The sequence below is a fragment of the Triturus cristatus genome, chromosome 1_2 (genome assembly GCF_964204655.1).
Source record: "Triturus cristatus chromosome 1_2, aTriCri1.1, whole genome shotgun sequence".
In the NCBI taxonomy this organism is placed as follows: Eukaryota; Metazoa; Chordata; class Amphibia; order Caudata; family Salamandridae; genus Triturus; species Triturus cristatus.
The window spans coordinates 975,898,940-975,923,606 of NC_140580.1; the positions used below are offsets into that span (position 1 = coordinate 975,898,940).

Here is a 24,667-nt window from a genome sequence, read left to right on the forward strand (position 1 = left end):
GACAGACCATGTTTGGGTCTATAGAGATGGCAGACCAGTAATGCCGAACTCCATGCTGTCAGCAATGGCAAGGATGTATCATGGCCAGGGACATTTGGGAAGGGATGCGATGATCAGGTCTTTTAAACAAACCTAGTACAATGCAAAGTTCAGAACAATTGCAGAAAGTATTTGTCAAAGATGTTTGATTTGCCAGCAATTTAACACTGGGAAAAAGACAGTGGTGAGTCTGGGAACAATAGGCAGAGAAGGTGGTCCTTTTACAAGAATGCAGATTGATTTCATTGAAATGCCCCAAGTGAACAGATTAAGGTATGTACTAGTGGTAGTCTGTTTGTTTTCAAGATGGGTTGAGGCCTATCCGACTAGGAGAAATGATGGAGTAACAGTGGCAAAGTTACTGTTAAGAGAGTTGATTCCTAGGTACGGATTTCCGGTAACGATTGAGTCTGATAGAGGTGGACACTTCTATAATGAACTCATGAGTTTGATTTGTGAAGCATTAAGCATACAGCAGAAGCTACATTGTGCATACAGACCAGAGGCTTCTGGTGTTGTTGAGCAGATAAATGGCACAATCAAGAATAGGATTGGTAAGATGTGTTTAGCCACTGGTATGAAATGGCCCGATGTCTTACCTCTAGTGCTAATGACTATTAGATCTACTCCAGATAGAACTACTGGTTTCAGTCCGCACGAAATCATAATGGGACGTGCAATGCGACATGCATATGTACCTGTCAATAAGTTGATGACAATAACTGATGACATGATTTTGGATTACTGTAAAGGCCTGGCTGACGCAGTTCGTTCTGTGTTTCACCAGATTGGAGAAGAAGCTACCACACTTGAGAAGAAGCAAGCTCATGATCTGAGTCCAGGGGACTGGGTAAGGATTAAAGTTCACAGAAGAAGAAATTGCTTGGTTCCAAGGTGGGGAAGGCCAAGTCAAGTCATTCTGACTACGACAACTGCAGTGAAGTGTGCTGGTGTGAAAAACTGGGTACATGCGAGTCATACTCTGAGAGTTCCAAACCCAAAAGATGGGACTGGTAGAGAGTATTTTGAAGAGTCAGATTCCAGTGATGATGAAGACCCAGAACCAGTGAGAAAAAATCAAAGTTCAGGAAAAGAAGCAGAAAAGGTTTCAAAAGAACCATTGAGAATCTCAGAAAGGAGATCAGATTCTGTAAGAGAGCCTGAAGTTCCAAAAAGCAGTGGAGGAAAAAGAAAAGAAAAAAGCAGTTCCACAGAAATTACTCCTGAATCAGAAGAGGAGGAGATTGAAGAACCACTTGAGATTATATCTGAAGAAGTAGGGTCAGAAGAAGATAGAGAGGGACAGATTGCGGAAGACCCCCGAGGAGGTGTAGGGAACATTCTTGACAAGCTAGGTGAAGGGACAAGTAGACAGCAAGAAGATTGCGTGTCGGAGACCCGAGGAGGGAAAGAAGTAGGGAAGTCTCAAATAGTGGTGGAAAAGACTGTGGAGCGAAAGAAAACTGCTGAAGAACAAGAGGCATTTGAAACAGAATCGGATGAAAGTGAGAATGGAAAATCAGAGGGTCGAATTCTGAGAAAGAGAACTTGGATTGGAGAAAGAAATAATACAGAAACGAGACCGAAAAAGGTTGTAAGAGGAGATTTTTGGCCTAACAACAGAGTAAAGAGGCTGAGATACAGACTGATAAGAGGGAATACATCGAAAGCTGAACAAGTGAATGAGGTGTCGAGTCAAAACGAAGTAAAGAGGAAAGAGCAAAAAGAGTCAAGAGAACCTGAGGAGATAAAGAGAATTAGAAGACCCAACCAAAAGTACAGATCACCGGAATGGTCTTATGTGGCACTGTCTGAAGGAGAAGAAGAAACAGTGAATCGAGACAATCCGGAGGGGATCTTGAAAAAAGTGGTTGAGGAAAAGGAAAAATCTGTTGGAATCTTAAAAGTTATCCTGACTGACATTGGATGTTGTTGACGATCTGATACAATTTGATGTTGCTGAAGAAGAAGGAGTGAAAAGTGATGAATATCCAAATTGAGTGAACTGAAGAAATCACTTGGAGAAAAGTGAAAAGGAGAAAGTTTGAAATTCAGCTGTCTGAAGTAATCCAAAGTTTGAGAAATTTCAGTAGTGGAGTAGTAGAGGCTAACTCAAAAGACAAGGTCAAAGTAGTAAAATGGCTAACATAGAGAATAACCAAAGTAGATGTGCCTTCTTAAGAAGATGGTGTAGAATGTGCTGCTGCTGTACTGGATTATTAATGCTACTATGGGGTGTTTTAGCTTTATTAGTTACATTTAGAGTTTCAATAGGTACATTTGAAATACATACTGAGAATGAGACAAATGCAGAGAAGAGTTCGCAAAATGTAGTTTCAACTAGAATTAGTAATACTTACATGCATAAAGATAGGTCAATTAATGATTTTTCTAGTAATGTTTTTTCAAAGTTGTTATACGAATATGTGAAAACAATGGAAGTTAGGGATTGCTATGTTTGTATGCAATTACCTGCATCCGTTTCAGAGGGTGTTACTTATCACCATTTACCAGCTACGTATGGAATTTCTTGTAGTGTATTAAGTAGTGTTTTTTATTTGTTAGGGAAAATAGATTATAAGATGTCTAACAAAGATAGTATTTTTGGGCAATTGCCAATGAACAAAAAGCTGAATCCAGCTAAAGAAGCTAACATTTTTGGTGAGATTTTTATTGAGAAAGAAGAATTAACATTAGATTACCTTTTTAAGAATAATTTAACTTGCAGTTTGGAAGAAGAGGAGAAAGCTTTCCTAAATATAGTGGAGGAAAGGAGATTGAGCATGCATGAAAAGGCAGGAAAATATAAAGTGAGTGAGACAATTTGGGACATTGAGATGGGAAAAGAATTAAGAAATGGGGTTAGTCCAACTTTAGCTTTAGATGCACCACAGAAGGGTAAGCTGTGCATTACAAGAGGGAAATCCCAATATGATACATATTTTGTTGGGACTAGTGAATGTCATGATACATACTTCATTGCAACAGGATGGGGTTTCAGAGGTGGAGAAGATACAATTATTCCAGGAGTGTATTATGTTTGTGGGAACAAGGCTTATTACAAGTTGCCTGACCATTGGTATGGCACGTGTTATGTGGGCCTGGTTTTTCCAAAGATCTTTCATATAGATAGAATAGAAGATGTAGAACATATTAATTTACTAATGCGCTTCAAGAGGGAAACTTGGTCTGAAATAGTGGGTGACATTTTTGGAGCTTTAATTCCAGCAGTGGGAATTTCTTTGAATGCTTATGGGATTCGGAAACTGTCAACAGTGGTGGATCGCTTATCGACAAATACCGCTGGAGGGTTTCTTTTGGTGAATACGGAACTAATTGCCGTACGTGCCATGTCTATGCAAAATAGACTTGCCCTTGATATTCTATTAGCTAAGGAGGGTGGAGTTTGTGGAATGCTGAAAGTTCAACATTGTTGCACTTACATTCCAGATGAAAGCAAAGACCTGAAGGTCTATATCAAAAATATTACTGATTTGCATGAAGAATTAGTACCACTTGAAGCTGAAAGTATTTGGACTAAAATAGCTAATAAAATAGTTGATGTTAAGAGTTTTATTGCAAAAATAGGTAGTACTATTATAGGTAAGATATTGTTTCCTTTAACTTGTATAATTGTTGCTTTATTGATACTTAGATTGGTGTGTTTGTGTTGTAAAAACAGGGGAGGGAAAAAGAAATTAATTAAAAGAAACAATGAAAAGAGAAATAAAAGGTTGAAAAGAGAACCGCAAGAAATTGAATTAGAAGAATTAAGGGAGAGTGTCTATTTAGAAACAAAGAGGGATGATGAAAGAGTGTCTGGTGTGTAGTGTTGTGTAAGGAGAAAAAGACATTTCCAATATTCTCCTAAAATGGGACTAAATTTCACTAAATTTTTTTTTTTGGGTTATTTGGTGATAAAATCACCAAAGGGGGGATTGCTGGAGCAGAATTTTCTGATGAAAATCTATTGGGTTTTTAAGCTCTGGTTTGTCTATTTGTCATAATTAAAATTATTAATTATGAATTACTAATTATTTGTTTTGTGTAAATGTTTAAACTTACCAACATGTACTAATGAGAAGAAAACCGACACGTGGGAATGCTTTCGGTTGCTATTTAATAAATGTGCATGTTTTATTAAAAAATGTTGCTGAGTGCTGTTTATTTTAAAGCACGAAACGCTTTTGAATTAATGCTTTTCTATGTTGCAAAGGCTAGATAATTACATACACATAAGGGTATTAGTGGGGTTAACACTGTTTAATCACTATGCTGTGGTAACGTTGATTTTGTCTCTTTTAATTAAGATGGTCTATTCTGGCCTAGAATAAAATGGCCGCCGTTTGCAGCCTGGCCTAGAGTGAGAGATTTCTGATGAGAGGGCCTTGCTGAATATGGTCGAAGTCATCTGACCACAGTCTTCGCCTGGTTAAAATTTTCCGTGAGGACAGTAGCAGTGCTGGGCAAGTCACCAAGAAACATCCGAATAACCTTGGAGGACAAAGGAGCCATAAAGAATGAACTGAATGGACTCTGAAGTCATCATGTTAGTTCCGAGGAAATGTGGATGTCGAAAGATACATTTTTTAGTTCCTGTTCTGTCTTTTTATTTTTGTGATTTTTTCTGAGCGGAGATTTTCCAAATGTAGCGATGCTACATCCTTTCCTGCTCGCTCTGCTCAGCGGTTCGGCGGACGTGTAGAACATTTTATGTTTCCATAATATTGCAAGTTTCTTTATAAATATTGTTAGCCTAGAGAGGGTTTGAGGCCACTTTGCCACTTCTTCCCAAACCTGCGTTGGTGAGGATCGATGCTGTGAGGACGGTGACTTGGGAGATTTCTACTGAGAGACTTGTCCTGATGACCCATTCTGACATTTAGCTAGAGTAGGTAATTATGAGAAAATGATTTACTTTGATTAATTTCTTTTGACTAATTTTAGATAAAGAATCATAATTTTAAATACGGTGTTGATGATTATTTCTTGTCAATTATTGAGTACTCTATTTGATTATTGATGTATAGATTGTTTAGATTATGACTCAGGACAATTACAATAACTAGGTCTTATCGACCTCAGTGTAGATGTGGGGTGTTTAGGAGTTTTCTTTCCACAGGTTCAGTGCTGGTAGAGTATTTGAGTGTATGTTAGTGAAATGGGCCCTAGTGTATGATGAGTGTATGTGCGTGTAACTGTGAAATTACTCTATCCGTGAAAGTAGGGAGATTTTGTACACCCCAATCTGCATCACGCGCGCCCGGCCGACGCACATGCACTGTATTTGGAGGCCTGAAAAGCCACTGTTTGCACTTCCAAAACTCGCTTACTATAAGTCTCGCCAGGGCAGCGCTAAAGCGCTGTCTCAGACGAGACCTAAAAAATCAGCAGACAGTTCTTCCACTTTCTCAGGAAATCCATATCATTTTATGCTTGAGTTCTGCTACTGTGCCCCGAAGTGTCTGAACCTCCTCTTCTAGTGTGTGTACTGTTTTCTCGGTCGTGGTCATTCTATCTGATACTTTGCGGAGATCGCAGCAGAGCAGATTAACCTCAATGGCGATTATATAATTTTATGGACCATTTCTTCGCGCGTTTTGTGAATGGCTGTCAGTACATCAGCTATAGATGGAGGCGGTCCGCTGCTGTTTGCGAAGTCTCAGTGTGTTCTGTCTGAGGTACTCCCTGTACCTCATTCTCAGCAGGAAGGGGATGCGCATAATTGGAGATTTTATTTGTCTAGGCTTCACGGTTTCCTTTTTCTTTCACCATAGTTCTAAGTAATGTAGCGGAGGGTGCACTTCTCCTTTATGTCGCATAGTATAGTCTGTTGCCGCCCGGTTCTATATGGGATTCTCGTCTTGCCTTCTTTCGTCCAGGCCTTCTTGTAAGCGCACCTTTTATTGTTTAAGGGGCCTTTCACCACTGCTGCTTGTGCACCAGGAAGCCTCCCCGGCTCCCAGTGCTGTTCCTCACCTGTGCTGATGTGCCCCTTCACCTCTTACTGGTAATTTGCTGTCCAGGGTCCCATATGAGGGCAAGATTAATGTGCTCTTGTTGGCGTCTTCTTCCCATTTCCCAGGCCGCACCTTCTCAGCATGACTTCCCATTAAACTTGGGGCATGTTTGTCTCCGTTCCCCAGGGCGTAGGATTTCTACTTGGCCCCCCTTTGATGACAGGCACCAACAAATCTGCTCCATTTTGCAGGCAGGTCCCAGGCTAATCCCTCACGGCAGGCCTGACACCTCTGGTGGGAGTCGGTACAGATGGTTTTCCAGTCCTGGCATTTCTTACAGACGGTCAGTTTCAGTTTCTAGTTTGTTGGTCCCTCCGCCCACCCTCCCAATCTGTCCCAGCCAATGCGTTCAAGCTTCTGCCGCGCAGCTCCAGTCCGCGCCACTAAAAAAAAGTGGCCCACATTTGCATATTGCCTTTCCGCAAAACACTGCTTCGGCGAAATTTTATTTAAAAAAAGGAGTGGGGGTAAAAAACTGCACGGATTAGTGTACACTGGTGAAACACACCTTGTTGCAGGGATTCTGCTCATGCACAGAACTATGCGCAGGAAACCAGGACCTCAGTGAATTGCGGTGTACCAAAAACTCACCTCAGTGCCAAGAACCCCTATCCGACCAGCATCAGTGTCTCATTCGCTCTTCATACCATATAGAAGCTACCAATGATCAGACAACCCAGAACAAGCGACTTTAGAGTACTCTCAGGAATGGTGGGAATCAGAAATACCTGTTCGTTATTATTCTCATATCAGCCCACAACAAGAGTATTCAGAGACACAGTAAAGTTTAAAATGTTTATTTTATAAACAACATGTCCTAAGATGCAGTACTTTGGCTAACATAAGCAGACAAATGATTAAAATTAAAACCATCAGCATTGTTACAATACCATAAAAAATGAAGGGCGTAATCATATTACAAATGATAGTGGAATACAACCACCCTCCCACAAAAGCACTGTGATGTGGCCAGCGCGAATGCACTTTTTATCTGAAAGAAACAGTTAGTTATAGATTCCTTACCTTAGATTTACCCCCAGACGGCAGACTTGATCCGGAAAGTTTTTCGTCAGCAGTACCCCTGCACGTCTGAAGGAGGTGTCAGTCGGAACCGTGTTCGTCGTCGGCGTCGTGGTCGCCGGGGTGAAGTTGCGGTAGCTACATATACACCGCCCTCACACGCTGACATCAGCCAGCAAGCGCAGATCTGGAGAGAGTGATACCCCCAGTCATTTTTTAACGGAGCTTTTTCTCAACTTTTGTCGACTTCGTTGTTTATTGAGTCATCGACTCCTGGTGCGCGAGGGATGCCTGGCTTTAAGGCTTCAGTTTTACGAAGCGATGCATGCCATCTTTGGGCAGCCCAACTCCACCGACACGCCTCCGAGCCCCGCGGACTCGGCTGGGGGCCCTACAGCGTTGGCGGCTTTAGCCTCCGCACCGCAGAGTCCCCTTGGATCCAGGCCTGGATCCGGATCGGTGCCGGTCGACCTTGTTACGCCTCCCCCGGCGCCGATTTCACCGGCAACACGTCCGCCACCGGCGTCTGCTGTGTCCCCAGCCGACGTCGACCCCGGCTTCCACCTCGAGGTAGACCCGGAGTCACGCTGGCGTCGACCGATGCCAGATCCAATGCAGACGGGTACTTTTGTGCCCCTGTTCTACCCTGGCTCTGTGAGACCAGACTGGCAGCCAGAAGAGGATGAGGAGGACTAGGAGGGGTCTGAGAACCCTTTAACTGACCAGTTGGTGTACGAACAGGACTGGAGAGAGGAACTGGGGACGCCAGTGGTCTGGATACCTCATCATACCTTGGCATGTTGTCTCCTCCTACCGTGGCTACGGAGGAGGGAGCGTCATACGCTGTGGTGTTGCGTAGGGCGGCCGAGGCTCTCTACCTCGAGCTACCTGTAGTGGCAGTCAGGACTAACCTCCTGACAGAGGTCATTCAACTGTCAACGAGCTCTTCGGAGCCCCTGCTGCCGTTTAAAGAAGCCCTCACGGACATCCTTTTGGGCACCTGGTCCAGGCCAAACACAGGGGCTCCTGTTGACAGGATGATTGCCCGATGCCACCGCCCGGCTCTGGGCGACCCCACTTTCCTCTCCCAACACCCCACCCCTGAGAGCTTGGTGGTCCAAGCCTCCACTTCTAAAGGTGCATTCCCTAATGTACCACCAGATAGGGAATGCAAAAAGCTGGACCACCTTGGGAAGAAAATGTTTTCTTCTGCCAGCTTGGTACTGCGGTTGGTAAACACTGCATGTCTGTTGGGCCGTTACACCCACTCTGTGTGGGATACGGTAGAGCAGGGGCTGCCTCAGTGCCCGGAGGAGGCCCGGGCCGTGCTCTCTCGTGCAGTTGCCGAGGGGAGAGACGCAGCAAAGTTTACCATCCGCTGTGGGCTAGATACCGCCGACGCACTTGGCAGGATGATTTCCAGATCAGTAGTCCTTCGACGCTACGCCTGGTTGCGTTCGACTGGTTTTTCCGGGAATGTCCAATCCACCCTTATGGACATGCCCTTTGATGGCTGTCGCCTATTTCCCGCCCAGAGCCACAAGTCGGCGCAAGCTGTTCAGCCCCAGCGCGGCCAGGGACATGGGAACCACCGCCGTTGTTCTGGGGGCCAGCGGGCGGGCCTGTCCACCACAGCCCCCTCTGCAGCAGCCTCCAAACACTCCTCATCCGACCTTTCAGGGCCACCAAACGCCAGTGGGCGGCAGGATCTTCCATCACCTTTCCCACTGGTGCACCATCACGTGGGAAAAATAGTCCCGAAGGGGCTACTCCCTCCCCTTCGAGACTCCCCCTCCATCAATGCCACTTCAGTACCATCGCATGACAGAGGATCACCTGGCCCTTCTCCAACAAGAAGTTTCGGCACTCTTGGCCAACGATGCCATTGAGCGCTTTCCTACCCCAGAAGTAGGTCGTGGTCGTTATTCCCAATACTTTCTGGTGCCCAAGAAGGACAAAGACCTGCGTCCTATCTTGAATCTCAGGAACGTCAATCGCTTCCTCCGGAAGGAGAAGTTCAAGATGTTGACGCTCGCTCAGGTCTTGTCTGCCCTCGACCCTGGAGACTGGATGGTAGCGTTGGACTTGCAGGACGCTTATTTTCACATCCCTGTCCTGCCGGCCCACCAGCGTTACCTGCGGTTCACGGTAAGCCACGAGCACTTTCAGTTCACCGTGGCCCCCTTTGGCCTTACCAGCGCCCCTCGGGTGTTCACGAAAGTGATGGCGGTGGTCGCAGCTTATCTGCGCAGATCAGGGGTTCCAGTCTTCCCCTATCTCGACGACTGCTTTCATCCTCCACCTCCAGACTACGGCCGACCTCCTGCATTCGCTGGGGTTCTCCATCAATGTGCCAAAGTCACACCTGACCACCTCTCAGAAGCTCCTTTTCATCAGCGCGGTTCTGGACAGGACGGTTTATCCTCCCGAACAGTGAGTCCAGGATATTCGGGCAATGATTCCAATCTTTCAGCCTCTATCCCGGGTTTCGGTCAGGATAAGCCTCAGGCTGCGGGGTCTGATGGCCTCTTGCATCCTGCTGGTGGATCGTGGATCAGGCCAGATGGCATATGCGGGCTCTGCAGTGGGACCTGAAGTTTCAGAGGGCGCATCATCAGGGAAATCTGTCCGATTGCATCCAGATCTCGGAGGGCACTGCACACCAATTGGTGTGCAGTGGTGGCTTACGAACCAGGATTGGGCCGAAGGCAGATCCCTCTCCCTTCCACAACCAGAGTTCACAGTGGTGACCGATGCATCACTTCTGGGATAGGGCGGCCACATGGGGGAGGCGAAGATCAGAGGCCTCTGGTCTCCGGCTCCACATCAGCCTTCTGCAGCTTCTGGCGATTAGTCTTGCACTCAAGGCATTCCTTCATTCTGTCCGGGGAAGAGTAGTGTAGGTGTTCACAGACAACACCACTGCCATGAGGTACTTCAACATACAAGGTGGGGTGGGGTCATGGACCCTATGTCAGGAGGCCCTCCGCCTCTGGACATGGCTGGAACATCAGGGCATATATCTCTGGTGGTTTAACACCTGACAGGTTCTCTGACCGCCAGGGCGGACGAGCTCAGCCGCAGGTGGATGATGGATCACGAATGGCGTCTTCATTCGGAGGTGGTGCAAGGTCTCTTTTAGCAGTGGGGAGAGCCTTGGTTAGATCTATTTGCCACCGAAGAGAACGTGCAATGTCAGCAGTTCTGCGCGTTGGAATTTCCAAGGCGGCACTTGCTAGGCGACGCTTTTCTTCGCGAGTGGAGTTGCGGTCTTGTATATGCCTTTCCACCTATACCACTTCTGCCCAGATTGCTGAAGAAGATCAATCGCGACCGGGCTCAAGTCATTCTTGTGTCACCGGATTGGGCGAGAAGAGTCTGGTATCCCGAGCTGTTCAACATGACCATCGATCCTCCGATCCGACTGCCTCTTCGGGAGGATCTTCTGTCGCAGCAGCAGGGGACGGTCCTCCACCTGAACTTGTCTAGCCTCCACCTCCTTGCGTGGAGATTGAGCGGCAGCAGTTGACGTCTTTTGACTTGCCTCCCGAAGTCTGTGATGTTATCTTGGCAGGTAGGCGTCCCTCCACTAAGACGGTATACGCCTGCCGATGGAATAAATTTGTGGCATGGTGCACAGCAAAGGCTGTGGATCCCCTTTCTGCCCCTCTTTCTGAGGCTCTCTTGTTCTTCCTTTTTTGGGCCCAGCAGGGCTCTGCTCTGGGCCCTTTCAAGGGCTACCTCTCGGCCATTTCAGCCTTCCTTAGGCTTCCTGATCAGCCTTCTCTTTTCAAGTCCCCTGTTGTAAATAGATTCCTTAAGGGCATTACTCATCTTTTGTCTCCTGTTCCCTTCGTAATGCCCCAGTGGGACTTGAGCTTCGTTCTTACCTATCTTATGTGCGCTCCCTTCGAGCCACTACATAACTGTCCTCTCAGGCGTCTCATTTTAAAAACTGCCTTTCTGGTGGCCATCACCTCTACACGCAGGGTGAGTGAGCTACAAGCTCTTTCTTCCAAGCCTCCCTTTCTGGCTGTCCATCCGGACAAGGTTGTTCTACGAACTAGACCTTCCTTTCTTCCAAAGGTTTTTACTTCTTTTCACATTGGCCAAACCATCATTTTGCCACCTTCTTTCCGCATCCTTCAAAAGAGAAATAGAGGCTCCACCGTCTGGATGCAAAACGTGCGCTTTCCTTCTACTTGGATCGCACCGAACCATTCCGGGTGGACGACCAGCTCTTTGTTGGTTACGTGGGCGCTAAGAAAGGTCGGGCCGTGCACAAATGGACCATCTCCAGGTGGGTCGTTCTGTGCATCAAAGCCTGCTATTCGTTGGCAAAGAAGGAGCCTCCAGTGGGACTGTGCACTCAATCCACCAGGGCGACGGCAGCTACCACTGCTTTGGGAAAAGGAGTCCCCCTTAATGACATCTGTCAGGCAGCTACGTGGGCATCGCTGCATACGTTCACCAAATTCTACTGCCTGGACATCACAGTCCGGAGAGATGGCTTCTTTGGCTGTTCTGTTCTCCAGGACTTTCTGGTGTGAACTTAGTTCGCAGACCCATCTCCGGGGTTGGTATTGCTAGGGTATCTATTCTAAGGTAAGTAACTGTTCCTTTCAGATGAACAAGTTACTTACCTTCGGTAACGATATATCTGTAAGAAACATAGGTTAGTTATAGATTCCTTACCACCCCACGCATCCTCCCCGTTCTGCAAACTGACTTCTGGGGTTAAGGACATCCTTTAAGGACCCTAGTTTTGTGCACCAGTGGTCAGTGTCTTGCATGGCTCTGCGCTTCTGGCGTGGAAATCGTGTACAGAACTGACATCAGTGCACGAGGGCGGTGTCTATGTAGCTACCGCGATGTCATTCTGGCAACTACGACCCCGACGACGAATGCAGAGCCAACTGATGACGAAAACCTTCCCGGATCCAGTCTGACGCCGGGGGGTAATTCTAAGGTAAGGAATCTATAACTAACCTATGTTTCTTACAGATATATTGTTACTAAAGGTCAGTAACTTGTTCTTTAGGTGCTTTAGTGCTGGCCATGTCATATTTGTTTTTTAATTTAGCCATGTGCTTCCCCATTCCCCTCTCGGAGGGTGGGTAGAGGGGCTGGGGCAAGCACCCTGTCGAAGAGTAGGTTGAACTCAGTACCATGGCTACTTCTTGTTAGCCGACCAACAGGCGGAGACAGGGTTTGACTTCTGTATCAATTAGGGTTAACCCCATCTGTTTTAATGTTAGATGACCTTGCCATTGGGCATCCTAGGGCCTGCTATCAGTGAGAATTCACCCACCTGTTACGTTATGCAGCTTTGTAGAGCGCACTATCCATCAAGAGGGTATCCTGGCGCTGAGCAGGTGTGAGTTTAGGCTAAATCGGACTACTTCAAAAGCCAGGTCTTCAGCTTCTTGCAGAATTCAAGTAAGGAGGATGCTCTTATGTGTAGCAGCAGATACTTCCATGCTTTAGGAGCGATGTTGGAGAAGGCTCAACCAATAGATCGATGTTACTGTGTGTGGAATTTGTGCAAGTAGAAGTCTGGTCCAGCGGAAGTGTCTAGAAGGTTTGCGAAAGCAGATACGATTGTTGAGGTATGCTCGGCCAGTGTTATGTTGAAAGTATGAGTGAGGAGTTTGAATTGTGCTTGTTTGTGAATGGGGCACCAGTGGAGCTCCTTCAGGTGTGGTGTGATGTGAGTGCAACACAGGAGGTGGAAAGTAATTCTGGCTGCCGAGTCCTGAATAGCCTACAACCTTCTGGTGAATTTTTTTGCTGCCAAGTCCTGAATAGCCTACAACCTTCTGGTGAATTTTTTTTTGTTGATCCTGGCATAGAGGGTGTTCCCATAGTCCAGCTTGCATGTGACCAGGGCATGCATGATGGTTTTCTGGGTGCTGTTTGGGAGCCATTTAAAAATCTTCTTCAGGGTATGGAAACGTGTGTCACTGATGCCATTGACTTGGGCAGTCATGTCAAGTATGCTGTCGATGATGAGTCTGAGGTTCTTAGCGTGAGTTATGGTTTGTCCTAGCTCTGTTGGCCACTAGGTGGAGTCCCATGGTGATATGCTCTTCCCGGACACAACTATTTCAGTCTAGATAGTGTTCAGCATAAGACAGTTATTTTTCATCCAGTGGGTGATTTCAGTCATGAAAGCATTGAACTTGAACTGGGTACTGGGCATCTTGTCTGTGAGGGAGAGAATGCGTTGTGTGTCGTCGGCGTAGGAAAGGACGTTGATGTTGTGAGAACACATGATGCTGACTAGAGGAATCATGTACGCATTGATGAGGGTCTCGTTCAGGGAGGATCCTTGCAGAACTCCGCAGATGAGGTTACGGGCCTCCGAGGTGTATGGTGCCAGGCTGACTCATTAGGTCCTTCTAGTCAGGAAGGAGCTGATCCATTGGAGGGCATGTCCTTCGATTCAAATGTCATGTAGGCATTGGATGAGGATGGGATACCATGTCAAATGTTGCAGAGAGGTCCAAGAGGATGAGGGTAGCTGTGTCTCCTCTGTCCAGAATCATGTGGATGTCTTTTGTGGCGGCCATGAGGGCAGTTTCCATGCTGTGGTTGGGTTTGAAACCAGACTGAGCGGCGTCGAGTAGTGGGTGGTCATTCAGGTATTCAGTGAGGTTGTATGGCATTACAACTCATACCTTTACCACGAACACCTTTACTATGCATATACCATTACCATACATGTCTTTAGCACACATGTCTTTACCATAAACATACATATAATTACACTATATTAACCATTACCACGCATACCATTACCATACAGACTTTTACCATGCAAACCTTTACTACGCAACTTTTTTTTCCAATATAAGAAAATGCTAATAAATATGGATACATAATTGAAATTATATCAACATAGATAATATAATTATGTTGTAACATCATATTTTTGGGGCATTTTTTATGAAAAAAGTACTTTTGTGACACGCATCTCCATGCAACAGAACACAACACAATGCAACACATCGCAAGTCAATGCAATGCATCACAAGTTTACACAATTTTTTTTCAAGATGATACCGCCACACAACATATTTTTTAAACATCATTATATATCAACGCAACACACAATGCAAAACATCGCTACTCTTCACATTCACAAATGTTTCCAAAAATAATATATATAAGAAAGCAACACATGACAACACGGTGGAAACGTGTCCTAAAATAGTAAAACAATTAGCGGCTTATTACGATGTCGGACACCATCGCGAAAACGGGACCGACCGACCGCCTAATGGTGCGGTCCTATACTCACTTTTCCCCATGGGAGCATGTGTTAGTGCCGTAAACCGGCCGTAGCACAAGCTCCCATAGACAAATGGGAGGTTTTGTTCATCCCTGCACTGCATGGCAGGCACCTCAGGGTGACACAGGGTGCAGGGATCATCAAAGGGGTACCATAGGTGTCCCCTCCGTCCCCCAACCAAAGGCCAAAAACAGAAGGGGGCCCTGCTAGGGGTCACCAAACACGCTTTCCCACAGGCTTTCCATGTCGGAAAGCCCGACATGGAAAGCCTGCCGGAAACCGTGCATCGTAATCTGGACAGCGTAAAACATCGTCCATATGGATTACGGGCCGTTTTCCGACTGGCCAACGTGCTCCATGAGCCCGTCGGAATCCAGCCGGAATGACGGGCCAGTTTAACTTCCGACCTCCTAAATTGTAATTAGCCGGTGGGTAGTGAAACCAACGATCTCGGTCGGAAAGCCTCCGACCTACTCTTGTGTGGTTTAACGTCGCTTTGTAAATATCATCCCCTTTCACGCAGGTATCTGCATGAAAGGGACGTGCAATGGGTGTTTCTGTGGGCGTTGCACCGCAACACCCATTGCTTTTTGATTCTGCCCCAGATTTACAAGGATCTGTAAATCTGAGGCAGCACAAAAACTAACGCCACTGAATAGCAGGTGTTAGATTGGCGCAACGGGGTGAAATACTTTTATTTCTCTTCATTTTTGCTCTTCCTATGTGTGCCGCATTCTGCAGCACACAGAAAGAGCAAACTGCCTTTAAAGATTATTTAAGTGCAGGAAGGAGGCTCTTCCTGTATATAAACAATCTTTCCTGCAACTCAGACACCCTTGCACTGTGGCGCAAGGAAGTCTATGTTGGGGCTAGGCAGGTTTTTCTAGTGCCAGTGCAAGAGTAAATACAGGGGTGTGTCATATTCTTATAAATATTGTGCATCCGTGCGTTTTTGAAATGATGCAGCACGGCGCTGCTAAATTGAGTGCAGCGCTGTGCCATTTCCTTGTAAATATTCCCCTAAGTAGGGAGTGAGAGGAGTTGAATACCTTTGGTACATTCTACGTAAACAGGTATAAAAAATAAAGAATTAAAACATTTCTGGAAGAAACAGCGAAACCCCTTCTGGAATCAACATAGATTCATGTACCTGCATAGAATAATGAACCCCAGCTACATATTCTGGCATGCTTCACAAGTGGGTTCCATATCTAGCACTTGGAAACATCCAGGCGTGCTACTGTTTAATAGTTGTACAGTCTCCTAGGTTAAGTCCCATATTTAGATATTATGTTCTCCCCTTGTTAAACTACAATAAAATTGTTTGTAGATGAATTAGGAATGTTTTACTGGTGTCTCCCTACCACCAGATTAAAAACAGGAAGGATGAGCGAAGACCCCTGCTTCTCTTTTCTGTTGACATGGTTTGGTGCTCAAATATTGCCCCTCAGAACCATAGGTTATAGATATCTCAAATCAAATGTTGTGAAAGAGCCCTGGTTTGTAGGGAATGTTACACATGTGCATTTATTATAACCTTTGTTTTTTTCATAAAATTTGGAAACGCCCTTTCTTCTTAGAACAGGCACACAGGGCTGAAACAGTACAAGCTTCTCTCCCACAGAGGACATGTACACCTTGGGCAGCAGTGCACACTTCCCCCTTCAAAGGGCAGGTACAACTCGGGGTGCAGCAGTGCAGGCTTTGGTAAAACATGGCAGCAAGTGCAATCTTCCAATTCCCGCAGAAGAGATTTAACAGGAAAAACTGTACAAGCTTTCATCGATCACGTAGCATGTACAGAAAAGAGATGCAGGTTACAGACAATTCTCTGGAACAGTTTCTGAACTCACTGAAAGGCATATAATATGGATGAGTAAGTGATTCCGTGTGTTCTGACACTATTCCCACTTTGGTGATATTCCATGTCAGCATCCTGAAAGCCCTTCTGCTGCCATTTGGAGACCTACTGTTTTTGTTATTTTTTAGTTTTTTTTCACATATTGCATCTTCTCAAAATGTTGAGGGCTGCAGCAAAAGCTTCAGCATATATGTGCTTTAGTCAGGGCCACTGGAATTATGTGTCAGAGGAGGACCAATTTATGTGGTGGGTTGAGTAAATTATGTGGCAAGAAAAACATAATTATGCCCCGTAATGTGGCACATTATGTGATAATGTCACCTTATTTTTACCAATGTAATACCCAAATACAGCAATTAGCAACTAAAAGATGACCAGTCAACCTTTAAAAAGGGCCTTCGGTACGCAAGAATCCTGGTCGCCATGTTTTTAGTAACTTTTGATCTGTTTGAGCTAGAAACAATTTTTTTTGTTAGAATCTGCAGATGATGCAGCAGATGATGGATTATGTGGCAAATCCATAATTTCGGAAATATTTCCAGTGGTCTTGTCTTCAGTTTAAAATAACATAAATGTACATTTTTGTAGCCGCTTGTGCTGCAAAGCAGTCTCCTTAATACATGTTTAGTTCTCTCATTTTTATCAACCGCCTCCTTTCAGCAAACGATTTAGCATGTTGTTTTAGTCATAGCTCATAGGGTTGTATTCTTCTGTCTCATCTCGGGCCCAACAGTAAAAAAAACACTGTTATTTCTGTCAGACGGCGCGGGCGCTGAACGCCGTGCCAGGCATCTGGAGATAGGCCGGCATAATTAAATGCTGCAATCAATTGTATTTTCCATTGCGCTCAGTAGCCTAACATAACCCGCCACTATTGCATTCAGATACAAATCGCACACTCGCTCCCTGGAACTGTGGACAGCTCTTGAATTGAAAGGGTCTTCTAGGATTAGCTGCAAATCGACTTCCAGGAAAGCGAGTGAGTTTCCCGGCAGGTTTCACCATGCCGCTGGACACTGGAAATATATAGCAATATCTATCCTCCTGATGACGTCTGAAAGAACAATACGACTCCGCCCCTCCGGCAAGGAAGCATCCACCTCCCAGCAGGCCAGGCTCCGAGAGCCAGACTTTAAATTATTAAAGGAAGCCGTGGGCGGAAATTGCAGTTGAAGGTGATGGCTGCCGTAGAGAACGGAGGTTCTAAATGCATGCCAGTTCCTGACAAGAACACACCAATGCAGTGGCTGTTGGGCAGCTTTTAAAGTTGTGGGATGATGAGGGGTTCTTACATTCTAAAAACGAACCCACACATCTGCATACTCGCACCCACCCATTAACAAACACACTTGTGCACATACTCGTACATGCATAAATATATATAAACGTGCACCCAAATAGTCAATGCCCCCTCTTACCCGGTGGGCTGCAGTGGTGATAAGGGCTTAGCATAGAAGGCAGTATTGGCGGGAGGTGGGAGCTGCATCCCCAGAAGCATGATGGCCTTGGAGGGGGCCAGAGGCTTTGACAGACAACAAGAACCAGAGGATCCCACCACCTCCTATTTTCCTATTCGCTAACCTTATGAAGCATCAGCCAATGAGGGGGGGAGGACCTTTCCCAACTCCCCACAGGGTGGGAGGTAGGTGGGTAGCTGGGATCCTTACTGATCCCAGCTCATTTTGGGATTAATTGAGAAAGGGTGGTGTGAGGTTTCCCTGACTGTCAGTCAGCTCCAGGCACTACACGGCTTACACTTAAAGTGCCCAGGGATGAATTTATCAGTGACGCTGCTGTGCATCATCAGGGGAAAGATCTTCACATGGCTTTGCTTGGCTCATGTTGTCACTGCCCCGGGCTGTTTGATCTTTAACCCGGCAAACCTTGACTGCGCATCAGCACTTCACTGACTTACCCTGACATGATGAGTGTCTGTCAGACTGACCCTCACTCAGACTGACAGAGCACCAGCGCCAACACTAACAAGTTGCCAATGAATTACTTATATAACACAGTCCAACAGCTGCTTTGTTAGTAATTAATGAATCTGCCCTTTTACGAATCAGATCCTGTGTCAATGTCACCTTAATTGAGGGTATTACATCGATTTTGAACTCTGCCAATGTGTGGGTGGGGGGAAACCAATATTTCTATTACTGATATCCTTTTCCACCCTTTTTCCTAATCTCGTGGTATGGGGAATAGCTGGAACATGTTTCCACTTGTGATTCAACCAGCTTTCTGCAGGATCAAAATTCTACCAGAGACTTTTTTGAGAATTACAGACAGATAAGCACCAGAACTAGGATACCTCAAGGTATTGGAGCAAACACAAGGAGATGATGGACGGAGCACTGAAACTTTTCAGACACTCACCCCCAGTCACAGATCTGGGTTGAATCCATCATTGTTCTTTGGCTCACTTCACCACCCTAGTTCAGAAACAGCTATATGCAAATCAGTCTTGACCCTGTGCCTCATGGGAACAGTCCAGCACAAACTGCCATACTACGTCCTCGCTGGACCAGAATCAAGCATCCCTAGGACTGGTTTCGGGGTAACACCCCTTATCAGCCAGGCTAGCTTGAATCCAGTGGCAAAGTGAGCAAGGGACCCACGTCTGGGCATACCCTGCCAGCTTAGGGCAAACAAAGCAAACACAAGAAGATGATGGTCGGAGCACTGAAACTTTTCAGACACTCACCCCCAGCCACAGATATGGGTTGAATCCATCATCGTTCTTTAGCTCACTTCGCCACCCCAGTTCAGACATAGATATATCCAAATCAGTCTTGACCCTGTGCCTCATGGGAGCTAGTCCAGCCCAAACTGCCAAAAGTTTCATCACACTGTCCATCATCTCCTTGTGTTTGCTTTGTTCGCCCTAAGGTGCCAGGGTATGCCCAGACGTGGCTCCCTTGCTCACTTTGACACTGGATTTAAGCAAGCCTGGCTGATGAGGGATGTTACCCTAAAACGGGACCCAGGATACTTGTTTCCGGTCCAGGGAAGACATGGCTTGGCAGTTCAAGCTGGACTGTTCCCATGAGGCCAAGGTGGAGGTAATGCTCTAAACAATGTCTTGTATCCCAAGCTATCCCTTCTCCTATCTGGAAAACAATGCTCTTAAAGCTCAAAACTCCTCCTTTCCCCTTAACTTCAAACTTCCACTAGATATCTTTAACTTTCTGCAGATCTCTCCATTGTGTGTGGTTTCTTTCCTCGTGTTTCACTCTTCAAATTACTGGCTAGCCTGGCCACAAGCTGTTTCCTAATTGAATTTTTTCCAAGCTTACTCAACCTCCTTTTCTGTTCTTAAGTTTCACTGCTACTACCACTGGGTCAGTCTGCGTGCTCTATTCCCACTTGCTCCCAGCAACAAAAACATAGCATCTGTAATGCCCAAATGTCTTTCAACGGTTTCAATTGTGCAGAGGAAAACATTGTGGGCCATACCTATGAGCCCCTTTGAGTATCTCCTGCACCACGCAATGTGGTGCAAGAGCGATGCTAATGAAAAGTGAGATTCATGAAGCCACACAAGGCCACCTTGCGTGGCCCTTTGTGGCATCATAAATCTTGAGTAGTGTAACACATCGCGTATTGCTGCATTTCATTACTCTACGTTAGGGAGGAGTTTCCATGGTATTGCATGGGTGTTCCCATGCAACATCCATGGATTTTGACTCATTCCCACATTTACAAGAACAGGTAACCTTGAAATTGCCAAAAAGATACACTTTCCCAGGAGAGGTGTATTGAGGAGAAGTTTATTTATTTCTCCTCTTTTTTTCATCTTTCGAGGTGTGCTACATTCAAGGTCGCCTTTAGAGCTGTTGGCGCCCGCTGTGACAATCATTTTTGGTGCCTCCCCATGACCACCTCCTCGGATTCCCTCACGACCACCGGGCAAAAGTGCTTCTCATCTCTCCATAGCCCCTCTCTCACATAAATTCAATGTGTTTTAAAGCACTAGCAAACGCTGACTTTACTAATGCTCAGCTACGCGTTCTTTGCTGCAGGCATGTTAACCCTCTGTGCTACTTTGTGGCGAGTCAAAACTGCCCCTTGTCAAAGCTCTGATCTCTCTCTCAAACAAGGACATTAATCACAAGTGTTATCTTGACATTTTTAATGCTGCCTGAAAACTGGATACACAATGAACTCTGCTTAAGGTATTTTTAAATCGTAACTTATAGCTAAACACAGCTCCCCCACCTCCCGAGGTCAGCTCCCTCTCCACAGGTCAGCGCCCAGTGCGCCTGCACAAGTCACAATGCCCTAAAGCTGGCCCTGGCTGCATTCTGCAGCACACATAGAAAGAGTAAAAGGCCTCTCAGGATTGTTTTTGTACATGATGGTGCTCCTCCCTGCACAAAAACAAACACTCCTGCATGCAGCGCAGGCACCCTTGCACCATGGTGCAAGGCTGCCTGTGTTTGCACTAGGCAGCTCATTGTGCACCAGTGCAGGGGAAGGACAGGAATGTGCTGTATTGTCTTAAATATGGCACATTCCTGCCCTTTCCCAATGATACAGCACAGCAAGGTGATTTTCTGAACTGCACCACTTTTTCATAAATATAGCCCTATGTGCCTACGCTGGCATTAATGCTTCAGGAGGTGCCGCCTCCTTATTATGCACCGATGTTTTGCCATGCTGCCCCAAAAAACCTGCAGAGAGGGGTCAGCTTTCTCCTCTCCACACAGGACCACCTTTGTTTTCTAAAACAAAAACTAACCCATCTTAACCGCCTCTAAACAATGCCCACTCCTTAAAACATTCTATGCATGTTTCCGTTGTTTCATGTTTTCTTACTCATTTTTTCTTGACAAGCCTAACGAAACTAAGCCAAATGTGGCATTACACTTTTCTCTATTACACTTTACCACCACCTTTTGTTCTTAACTTTCACTGCTACCGCCACTGAGTTAGTTTCAGCTCTCACTCCTGCCACCAGAAAAGCCCCCCTCACATGTTCTATCTGCCCCAACTTTCCAACTTCATTTCCTATTCCACAAACCTTTCAATACCTCCATCACCCTTATTAGATGCATCTGGTTTCCCAACAGTGACAAATGCATGCCATTGTGTTGAAACCGGCATTACCATTTATATGGTATGTCCACATGTCATACCACCCGAATAGTCAGGGGAATAAGCAAGGATGCACCTTTGTTATTTGTGCTTGCGCTAGAACCCCTGTCCATCAAACTACGGGCTGAAGCAGGACAAGTGGGTATTAGGCTGGGAAACACCACAAATGTGATGTCAGCATATGCAGACAACATAATCATATACTTTTTCTTCCTGTGGATGCTCGACGTACCATCATCCACGCCCTTATAACATCTCATCTGGATTACGCAAACAGCCTGTATGCCGGAGCCCCAGCCTATCTGATCAAACAGCTACAGATAGTGCAGAATGCGGCGGCAAGAATGATTGGTAACATTCCATATCGTCACTCAATTTCACCGCACCTAAAAAAATTACACTGGCTGCCCGTGACTAGCAGCATTTGGTTTAAATCCCTGGTACTGGCATATAGAGCATTGTAGGGTCAGGGCCCGGCCTACCTTAGAGCCAGGCTAAAGCTTGCTCAGGCACCCCGCTCCCTTACATCCAACCATCTTTTCCTTATACGTACTCCCCGTTTTCGCCGCTCAAGAATGGGGGGAAGAGCATTTGCGGTTATCACGGCCAAAGCTTGGAACAACTTGCCACTGTCTCTCCGTTAGACAGAATCGGAATGCATTTTTCGACGCAATTTAAAAACCTGGCTGTTTACCTTCCTTTAGTTGCTCAGTGTCACTTATGAATTTCTGCTGCTCGCAGCGCCGGTACATCCCCGTTGGGGGTAGCTGTGCGCTATATAAGATTCTAAATAAATAAATAAATATACACCAAGGACCTGTCTAATGACCTAGGGCCAACACCGGGTATCTTCTGACCATTTGAACTGATCTTGGGCCTGGCCATAAATAAGGCTTAGTCTCAAGCCTTCTCCTTTCACCCGTGCGTACTGCATGGAGACCCTAGTCCTTGCTCCAGGCAGCACAGGCACGGTCAGCAGTAGTCAGGGACACCACCAGCGTGAGGGTGTAAATCCTGGTGACCAGCTTATGGGGGGGGAGCTGGATGAGTAAGCAAATTCGAGGGCAGCTATCGAAGGGGGGGGGGGGCTGAGGAAATGTGGGGTGAATCTCCCTGCAGGACGCTCTAAATTTGTAATACAGCAGCGTGTCTATGGGGCCGGACTCGGCAGCAAAGGTAAAGAAGGTATTATCAGGATAAAGATCCGACACCGTGACTAGCCCCAGGCGAGCTGTGCATTTGACCATTCCGGCAGTCTGCAGAGGAGGGAAGACTGGGTTGTGTGCGAGGGGCATTGCATTAGCGGAGAGCATGCTAGAGCCAGAGTCCCTCCTGTGTCCATCCCTGGCCCAGCACAGGGTCTCCACCATGTATTTCGCAGCGCTGGGGTTTTACGGGGGCAAAGAGAGCAGTCAGGAGCGGCCAAGGGGCTGCGAGGTCAGCCTCCACCGCCACGTGAGGGTGAAAAGGCATTGGGTGCAACCAGAAGTGAAATAAGCTGGCTTGGGCACTGAGGGCATATAGTTTGAAGTCTAGGGCTCCCAGTCCCCCACGCGATAAGGGCAGTGTGAGAATGTTGTATGCGATTCTGGGCTGGTGCCCGGCCCAGACGAGGTTGGTTATAAGTGAGCGGAGTCTACGAAAAAAGTCGTGAGGGGGATGGGAATGTTCAAGAATAAGTACAGAAACTTCGGAAGTACCACCATCTTGGCGATGGAGATACGTCCCGCCAGGGATTGGGGCAATCGTCGCCAGAGGTTAATCTTGAGTCCACTACTCGGCTGAAATTCGCCTTACAAAGTTCGTCCACATCCCTGCTGAGCCAAATGCCCAGATATCTAGTGGGTCCCGATGCCCAAACAAATGGGTAGTCCGGAGTGAAGGGAACAGTGGCATCCGTGAGGGGAAAAAAGAACGGACTTACTCCTGTTGACCTGGATGCCAGCCAGACCCCCGAAGTGCACCACCTCGCGGACCATGGGGCCGAGATTCTCCTGGGGATTGCGGACATATAGTGTGACGTCGTCTGCGTACATGGAGATGACCAAGGCATGAGCCGCGAGGCCAAGACCCCTCTGGGAGTGGTGTTGCCTGAGCTTGGCGGCAAGTGGCTCCATAGCAATAGCGAATAACATGGGTGAAAGTGGGCACCCTTGCCTAGTGCCCCTGGGGACGGGGATGGGCTCCGTGATCTGACCGTCGATCCGAAGGAGAGCAGAGGGGAGAGTGTAAAGAAGCTGGACTTTGCGCAGAAAAACAGGGCTTAAGCCTAAGCGAGGGAGAAGGTAGAAGAGGAAGGGCCACTCAAGAGTATCGAAAGCTCTGGTGGCATCCAGGAGGGCAGCCACAGTCGAGAGAGCAGGGTTAATTTGATGGAGGACGGCGAATATAGTCCGGAGATTGTGTGAGGTGGCACGGCCGGGGATGAAGCTGGACTGATCTGGGCGAGCTATCAGGGGCATGAGAGGAAGAAGACGAGAGGCCAGCAATTTAGCGAAGATTTTGTTATCGGTGTTAATGAGAGACAGAGGGCGATAGAAGTCACGGAGTTCTAGGGACCTGTCCGGCTTCAGGAGGAGTGTAAGCAGGGCCTCGCGGAGCGAAGGAGGGAAATGGCCGCACTCGAAAGATTCCTTGTACATAGCAGTGAGGTGCGGAACCAGGAGGGGAGCTAGAGTCATGTAAAAGGATGTGGGCAGGCTGTCGGAGCAAGGAGCTTTGTCTCCTGGTAGGCCACTGATAGCATCCAGAATCTCCTCCTTGGAGAAGGGCTCGTCAAGGTATTCCTGGTGGCTGTCACCCAGCCAGAGGAGCGGAAGAGTACCGAAGTATTGATCAAGGATGTCACGCAGGAGCACAACCCCTGCAGTGCAGAGTTGGGAGAAGAAAGCGGTGAATCTGGCCACCACTTCCTTGGGAGACGTCGTCCTTTCCAGACCTCCGGCCTGGAGCGCGGTGATATAGGAGGCGGCATGAGGCTGCCGCAGGAGATTGGCAAGAGTCTTGCCAGGGCTATCCCCTTCACTAAAGCGACGATCCTTCGCCTCCCTGCCCAAAAATAAGAGCTCCCTTTTAGCCTCATCATTGAAATCAGTGAGTTTACCCCTGAGCTGCGCCAGGGTGTCGGGTTAGGAATCAGAGATTGCATGGAGTCCAGAGCCCTGATCTCCCCCTCCAATCTCTCAGGAGTACCACGAATAGAGCGCAGTACACCCGATTGCTTGGAGATGCATTCGCCCCGGATCACCGCCTTGAACCCCTCCCAGAGCGTGGAAGGGGAATCGACGGAGCCAGCGTTGAGGTCAAAATAATTTGTGATTGCCGTTTGAATCTCGT

At 46.9% G+C, this 24,667-nt stretch overlaps 1 long non-coding RNA gene across 1 annotated transcript in view; it reads right to left on the reverse strand.

Moving 5' to 3' along the window:
* LOC146868493 (uncharacterized) overlaps positions 1 to 17,753 on the reverse strand; it is a 43,012-nt gene extending 25,259 nt beyond the window's left edge. The window contains exon 1 of the long non-coding RNA XR_014966262.1: positions 17,653 to 17,753. This is a non-coding gene — a long non-coding RNA (uncharacterized LOC146868493). The remainder of the gene's footprint in view (positions 1 to 17,652) is intronic.
* Between the last annotated feature and the right edge of the window lie 6,914 nt (positions 17,754 to 24,667).